This window comes from Nicotiana tomentosiformis, chromosome 10, assembly GCF_000390325.3.
Source record: "Nicotiana tomentosiformis chromosome 10, ASM39032v3, whole genome shotgun sequence".
Lineage (NCBI taxonomy): Eukaryota > Viridiplantae > Streptophyta > Magnoliopsida > Solanales > Solanaceae > Nicotiana > Nicotiana tomentosiformis.
Genome location: NC_090821.1, coordinates 5,517,343 through 5,525,216, shown reverse-complemented (window position 1 = coordinate 5,525,216; position 7,874 = coordinate 5,517,343).

Below are 7,874 nucleotides of genomic sequence, written 5' to 3'. Positions count from 1 at the left end.
CAGTGATTTGGCTAGGCATGCACCAGCCTTGGTAGCTACTGTTAAAGAGTGAGTCCATCGATTTATCAAGGGGCTCAACTCCGGAATCAGATTTAGCATGGCCCGAGAGTTGGAGATGGACATCGCATACCAGCAAGTAGCGGGGATCGCTAGGAGATTGGAGGGTATATGAACCCGGGAGAGAGAGAAAAGGGAGGCCAAGAGGCCTCGAGATTCTGGCACATATAGTGGTACCCGTGCCCCAGTTGCAACTCATCATGGTAGGGGCTATGTGAGTCACCCTGTTCATTCAGCACTTCCAGCCTCCAGCGGTATTCCAACCAATCATAGTCCCCATGCTCCTTATTATGCACTGCTATTGTCTAGTACACCTCCTACATGTGGTGCTTTTAGTGATCAGTCCAACCGATCAGGCCCGAGCAAGCCACAATAGCCATGTCCTCTGAGATCTTGTTTTGAGTGTGGTGACACTCATAATATGGTGAGAGATTGCCCCAGACTCAGGAAGGGTGCACCTCCACATACTACTCAGGCTCTGCGTATTCCACCGTGTCCTCAGGTTTCTCAAACTATGGTTACCGCATCAGCTGCCACTCCACCTGCACAGCCAACTAGAGGTGGAGGTCGGGCAGGTAGAGGTCGCCCTAAAGGGGTAGGCCAAGCTAGATATTATGCTCTTCCTGCTAGGACGGAGGCAGTTGTATCCGACTTAGTCATCAGAGGTATCGTTCTAGCCTATCATAGAGATGCATCAATCTTATTTGATCTAGGCTCCACTTATTACTATGTGTCGTCTTATTTTGCTCTATATTTGGGTGTATCCCGTGATTCCTTGAGTTCCCCTATCTATGTGTCCACACCCGTGAGAGATTCTATTATTGTTGACCGTGTGTATCGGTCATGTTTGGTTGTTCTTAGTGGTTTTGAGACCAGAGCCAATTTGTTGTTGCTCAGTATGGTAGATTTTGATGTTATTTTAAGCATGGACTGGTTGTTGCCCTATCATGATATTCTTAATTGTCACGCTAAGACCATGATGCTAGCTATGCTAGGGTTACCACGGTTAGAGTGGAGAGGTGCTTTAGATTATGTTCCTAGCAGGGTTATCTCATTTTTAAAGGCTCATCGGATGGTTGAGAAGGGGTGTGATGCATATATAGCATATGTGAGAGATGTCAGTGTTGATACTCCTACCGTGGAGTCAGTTTCGGTAGTGAGGTATTATCCAGATGTATTTCCGATGGATCTTCCGGGCATGCCGCCCGACAAGGATGTCAATTTTGGTATTGATTTGTTACCGGGCACTCAGCCCATTTCTATTCCACCCTATTGTATGGACCCAACAAAGTTGAAAGAGTTAAATGAGCAGTTGCAAGAGTTGCTTGATAAGGGCTTCATTCAACCTAGTGTGTCGCCTTGGGGTGCTCCAGTCTTATTTGTAAAGAAGAAGGATGGTTCTATGAGTATCTGTATTGATTATCGCCAGCTGAACAAGGTTACAGTGAAGAACAAGTATTCATTGCCACATATTGATGACCTATTTGATCAGCTACAGGGTGCCAGAGTGTTCTCTAAGATTGACTTACGTTTAGGCTATCATCAGTTGAAGATTCGGGAGCTAGATATCCCAAAGACTGCCTTCAGGACTCGGTATGGTCATTACGAGTTCCTTGTGATGTCATTTGGGCTGACCAACGGCCCAACAACATTCATGCACTTGATGAACAGTGTATTTCAGATCTATCTTGACTCATTCATCATTGTGTTTATTGATGACATTCTGGTAAACTCTCGGAGTCGGGAGGATCGTGCTTCATACATTGAGAGAAGAAGTTATATGCAAAATTTTCAAAGTGTGAACTCTGGCTTGATTTAGTGGCATTTTTGGGTCATGTAGTGTCGACTGTCGAGTGAGGGGATCAAGGTAGATTCGAAGAAGATTAAAGCAGTGCAAAGTTGGCCCAAACCGTCTTCAGCTACGGAGATCCGGAGTTTTCTTGGTTTGGCGGGGTATTACCATCGATTTGTAGAGGGCTTCTCGTTTATTACATCACCTATTACCAGACTAACCCAGAAGGGTGCTCCGTTCAGGTGGACTGAGGAGTGTGAGAAGAGCTTTCAAAAGCTCAAGACATCTTTGACTACAACCCCAGTGTCGGTGTTGCCTTCAGGTTCAAGGTCTTATACTGTGTACTGTGATGCGTCGCGTATTGGTCTTGGCACGGTGTTGATGCAGGACTGTAAGGTGATTGCCTACGCGTCTAGACAAATGAAGGTTCATGAGAAGAACTATCTCGTCCATGACCTCAAGTTAGCAGCTATTGTTCATGCCTCGAAAATCTGACGACACTATTTGTACGGTGTCCCTTGTGAGGTCTACACCGACCACCGGAGTCTACAATATCTGTTCAAACAGAAGGATCTTAACTTGTGGCAACAGAGGTGATTAGAGTTGCTTAAGGACTATGATATCACCATTCTATATCATCCCGGGAAGGCCAATGTGGTGGCCAATGCCTTGAGTCGCAAGGCGGAGAGATTGGGCAGCTTAGCATATCTATCGGTAGCAGAGAGGCCATTAGCCTTGGATGTGCAAGCCTTGGCCAACCAGTTTGTTAGATTGGATGTTTCGAAGCCGAGCCGAGTTTTGTCCTATGTGGTTTCTCGATCTTCTCTTTATGATCGTATCAGAGAACGTCAGTATGACGACCCCCATCTGCTTGTCCTCAAGGACATAGTTTAGCACGGCAATGCCAATGAGGTCACTATTGGGGATAGCGATGTATTACGGATGCAGGGCAGGCTATGTGTGCCCAATGTCGATGGCTTACGTGAGTTGATTCTCCAGGAGGCTCACAGTTCGCGGTACTCCATTCACCCGTGTGCCACCAAGATGTATCAGGACTTAAGGCAACACTATTGGTGGAGGCCGATGAAGAAGGACATAGTGAAATATATAGCTCGGTGCCTAAGCTGTCAGCAGGTGAAGTATGAGCATCAGCGGCCTGGTGGATTGCTTCAGAGGTTAGAGATCCAAGAGTGGAAATGGGAGCGGATCACTATGGATTTTGTTGTTGGGCTCCCACGGACTCAGAGGAAGTTCGATGTAGTTTGGGTGATTTTGGATAGGTTGACCAAGTCAGCTCATTTATTTCTAGTGGTGACTACTTATTCTTCAGAGCAGCTGGCTCGGGTTTATATTCGCGAGATTGTCAGGCATCATGACATGCCGGTATCTATCATCTCTCACTGGGGTACGCAGTTTACATCGCGGTTCTGGAGATCTGTTTAGCATGAGTTAGGCACACGGGTGGAGTTGAGTACAATATTTCACTCTCAGACGGACGGACAGTTTGAGCTCACTATTCAGATATTGTAGGCTATGCTTCGTGTGTGTGTGATAGAGTTTGGGGGATATTGGGATCAGTTCTTGCCGCTCGTGGAGTTTGCCTACAATAACAGTTACCAGTTGAGCATTCAGATGGTCCTGTATGAGGCTTTGTATGGTAGGCGGTGCCGGTATCCGGTGGGTTGGTTTGAACCGGGTGAGGCTAGGTTATTGGGTACAGACTTGGTTCAGGATGCTTTGGAAAAGGTTAAATGTCACGACCCCAATTTTTCTCTGTAGGATGTCGTGACGACACCTAGTCTCTAAAGACTAGGTAAGCCTAACACTTATTAAATAATTAGAAGAATTCAACCATCAAATAAAAAACATACGAGATAAAAATCTTATACAAATTACAATTCTCAAAACCGATAGTACAAGTAATAAGCTCTACTAAATTTGCTAGAAAGTCCCTAAATACAACTGTTCGGATGGAATTAAACAGTACAATGAAAATGATCAGAAGGTGACTCTGAGGCCTGTGAATGTGACGACAGGTTTACCTTGAGTCTCCACAGCTCGACCAGTCAGCTAGTAATCAACAATAACCGAGGCACCTGGATCTGCACAAAAATATGCATAAGTGTAGTATTAGTACACCACAACGGTACCCAATAAGTATCAAGACTAACCTCAGTGGAGTAGTAACGAGGGACAGTCAAGACACCTACTGAACTAAACAACCTGAACAAGTGTGTAGATGAACTAACAGAGAAATAATATTAATATAAAGCTAAACAGGATAAGAAATACATGACAATACGTGCAATGATACACTAGTAACAACAATATTCAACAAGAAGCAGTCAGGTAATAATGTTGTAGAGTAACTAATCATAGTCTAAGTCCGGGTAAACGAAATAAAAGGAAAACTAGCAACAACTCAATAAGAACAACCGCTTTCACACCAGATCTGTTCAAGCATTTCCACGAGGTACTGAACCTCATAATCACAACTCACGGGTCCCAAATCATGAACCCTAATCACATGGTATATCGTGCCCACATTACAACTCATAACCACACGGACGACTCACGTGCCTATAGAACAATCCTCACACATAAGGTAAGAAGACAAGAGTACGTATAATGGTTAATGTCGTCAGGATTCACCTTTTTAAAACTGATATGTGTGATTTAACTACGAGTATGCTTGCGCAAGTGTTCTACCATAAATTCTAGTCAACAAATAAGAGTAGAGTCAATGAATGACACATAAGCAATGATCACCACGAAATGTACGGTGTAACAGAAGCAACAATGAAGTTTGAAGCAGCGACCAACACAACAAGATTAGCTACACAGAGCTGAGCAAATAGTGCAACACGTAGGAAAATAATTAATAGTATGCTAAGGAAAACGACAATCAAAGACAAGTGCATATAAAAGGGGAAATGACAACAAGAGCACTCCCGAGGTACCACCTCGTAGTCTCAAATCGTAAAATGAATCACAAATTTTCTTATATCACAGCGGGAGCTTTTATATTTAGTTTTTTGAAAATTATTTTCCCGAAATAGCATCCCACATTTTAGCCCAACTTATCACACCGCATGGCTTCTAGTAGTTCCTCTACCATCTATCCGTTTTAAGCCCACCTTATCTCACAGTATGCGTTTCAACACCTAGACCTTATACCACCACATGCGTATCAATAATAACCGCACGGCAAAAACCTCGTGCAACACAATAACAACCACACGGCAGAAACCTCGTGCAAACATATTAACAACCGCATGACAGAAACCTCGTGCAACACAATAACAACCACACGACAGAAACCTCGTGCAAACACAATAACAACCGCACGTCAGAAACCTCGTGCAATACAATGACAACCGCACGACAGAAACCTCGTGCAAACACAATGACAACCGTACGACAGAAACCTCATGCAAACACATGACAATTTTCTCTACAAAACACGTATGCCAAAAACATAACACCTCAAATAAATGACTTTTACCATCTGTGCCCACATGCCACAATATTTCCTCAAAACAGTTTCAATATCACAACCATGTATAGCCCTCGGCCCAACAATACGGAATACAACAACAACAACAATAACACGAGAATACGATAAGTAGATCATTACAAGAACTTCAGAAGACAAAGAAACGGAAGAACGAACTCACAGAGAAAGATACAATAGGGAAATAATAGTCTCAACAAGAATAGTTCAACAAGGGAGAGGTAATGTGTAACAATGATTCCACGAAAGTACAATTCGACAACAAGAGAGATATCATGAATCAATGACCCTAAATAAGAATACGTCAACAATGAAAGTGGTAACAAACTTCCATTAAAACTATGCAATTATGGGAGAGATAATAATGATTTCAATTAAGGTTTAAGAAATTATGGAAAGATAGCATGACGATAAAAGAGGCAACAACTTCAGTTAAGGCACATAAGAGTTTAATCGACAATAAGGGTAGAACATGAAGCAATTAATTCGAATTAAGGCGCGTAAGGGTGAATTTAATAAATGAGGAATTTAACATGACAAAACCACTTCATATTTAATGGGCATAAGAACCTAAGAGCACTAGATGGTCAAATTTCTAAAAATAAGTCTGGGCACGTACTCGTCACCTCGCGTACTCGGCCTTCACATGACACAATTAGCACAAAAGACTCGAATCCTAAGGGGTAGTTCCCCCACACAAAGTTAGGCAAAATACTTACCTCGAAGAAGCTAGACCATTACTCTAAAATGACCTTCTCGAGTGAAACACCCTCCAACGACTCAAATCTAATCAAAATAACTTTAATTCATAAATAAAACTCATAGAAAATAATTCAGGATAATAAAGCTTCAATCTTTAACAAGAACTAAAAGTCAACCCAAAGTCAAACTCCGAGCCCACACCTTGGAACCTGACCAAAATTATAAAATACGAACACTCATTCGATAACGAGTCCAACCATACAAGAATTACCAAATTCCGATATCAATTCGTCCTTCAAATCATCATTTTACATTTTGAAAGATTTCTACAAATTTTCCTTCCAACTTAATTTACTAATTAAATGATGAAAATAGAAATGGATTCATTAAATATAACAAGATTTGGATAGATAATACTTATCCCAATGAGTTTCTTGAAAAACCCATGAAACATCTCCCAAAATCGAGGTCTACAACCCAAAATTTGAAGAAAATGGCCAAACCCTTGACTTATATGATTCTGCTCAGAACTTCTGCATTTGCGGACAAGGAAGCGCATATGCGCTCTCGCATTTGCGAGTAAAACTCCGTATCTACGGCTCACACTGCATGGACCAAAACGCGCACCTGCGAAAAAGAGGGTCGCACCTACGCCTTCGCAGAAGCGCCCAAGCAACCGCAGAAGCGGCCTCCATCGCACATGTGCTCCATAACACGCAGATGCGACGATTGCACCTGCGATCCCTCAATGCAGAAGCAAAACTCCTGCCCAGGATCCATCATCGTAGAAGCGACACACATCACGCAGAAGCGACCCCGCCCCTGTGCTCCAAAATGCTCAGGTGCGACACACCAGAAGCAGACCTGATTGCATGCATGAAATTCATCCTAAACTCGTCCGAAACACATCCGGGGCCCCCGTCCAAACATGCCAACAAGTTCCATAATACCACGCGGACCTACTCAAGCCCTCAAATCACATAAAACAATGTCGAAACTATGAATCACACGACAAATCGAACTTATGAACTTTCAAATCTTCCAACTTCTAAAACTCGTGCCGAAACATTTCAAATCAACCCGAAATGACGTCAAATTTTGCATGCAAGTCCCAAATGACATAAAGGAGCTAATCCAACTATCGGAATCAAAATCCAGCCCCGATATCACCAAGGTCAACTCTCGGTCAAACTTCTTAACCTTCCAAAACTTTAACTTTTCCAACTTTCGCCAAAATACATCAAATTACCCTACGGGCCTCCAAATCCAAATACGGACGCACGCCTAAGTCCAAAATCACCGTACGAAACTATTTAAATCATCAAAATATCATTTCAGAGTCATCTACATAAAGTCAAATTCTGGTCAACTATTAGCGCTGAAGCTTCTAAAATAAGAATCCTTCTTCCAAATTGATCCTGAATCATCTGAAACCCGAACTCGACCGCACACGCAAGTCATAACACATAATACGAACCAAACGGAGGCGCTAATTCCCAAAATGAACTATCGGGTCGTTATATTCTCCCCCTCGTAAACAAACGTTCGTCCTCAAACGTGCCCAGTACCACTCTGAGGTCATCATATCACTGAATGTACTCATCATACATATACTCGCGGGTGATCCCACATCACCCCAATCCCACATTGCATTCATGGTTGGGGAGGGGGTCTTGCTCCTGGTTTCGCCCATAAAGGGCGTTATGAGGTTCGGGAAGAAGGGCAAGCTGAGCCCTAGGTATATCAGACCTTTTGAGATTCTTGAGAGGATTGGAGAGGTGGCTTACAAACTTACACTACCACTCAGTC